The following is a 656-nucleotide window of genomic DNA, read 5'->3' on the forward strand; positions in this document are numbered from 1 at the left end:
ATGTGCTGGGATGGACGCTGCGTGCCGCAGGATGCCCTGAAACCCCAGGTAATGGGAGTGGGGGGTGGATTTGGGACTGACGCGCTGGGGCTGGACCCTTTGGGATTCCCAAACCTGCCACCTCCTGGCCTGGCTTTGGATTTGCCTGCTTTGTTTTCTGGATATCTCTCCTTCAACAGCACCTAGCATTAACCTTTTTCAGTGGCAATCTTTCTTACTGGCAAGCCTGTTATTAAATGCTGCCATGCCTTTTGCCAAGGCTGGTCTGAACCGAGAGCAAGCAGATGCAGATCTGCAATGAAATCATCATTTTTTGCCTTGCCAGGGGAATTAGTGATGATTTCTGAGTCAGTCAGCAAAGTACTTCAACCCAAGCTTAACTTTAAGCACATGAACAGACTGGTGGAAGTCAGCAATACCTTTACAGAATCAACCAGGTTGGAAAAGACCTTTAAGATCATCAGGTCAAACCATTACCCCAGGACTGCCAAGTCCACCACTAAACCATGGCCCTGAGGGCCTGAACTTCACTTCATGTGCAGTCAAGTGCTTTGCTGCATCAGGGTTTGGCTGGCGACACAGGGAGAGACTTTAGCGTTGCTCCATGGGGATGGACGGGCACAAGGATGCATCCAGCAGCTTCTCCTGTGTCTTGC

At 50.5% G+C, this 656-nt stretch overlaps 1 protein-coding gene across 1 annotated transcript in view; it reads left to right on the top strand.

The window, feature by feature from the left end:
* The window catches only part of ADAMTS8 (ADAM metallopeptidase with thrombospondin type 1 motif, 8), a gene marked incomplete at its 5' end in the record, with an annotated part of 5750 nt that overhangs the window by 1975 nt on the left and 3119 nt on the right, over positions 1 to 656 (top strand). The gene's annotated exons all lie outside the window — the stretch shown is intronic.

This window comes from Nestor notabilis, unplaced genomic scaffold (genome assembly GCF_000696875.1).
Source record: "Nestor notabilis isolate BGI_N333 unplaced genomic scaffold, ASM69687v1 scaffold26476, whole genome shotgun sequence".
In the NCBI taxonomy this organism is placed as follows: Eukaryota; Metazoa; Chordata; class Aves; order Psittaciformes; family Psittacidae; genus Nestor; species Nestor notabilis.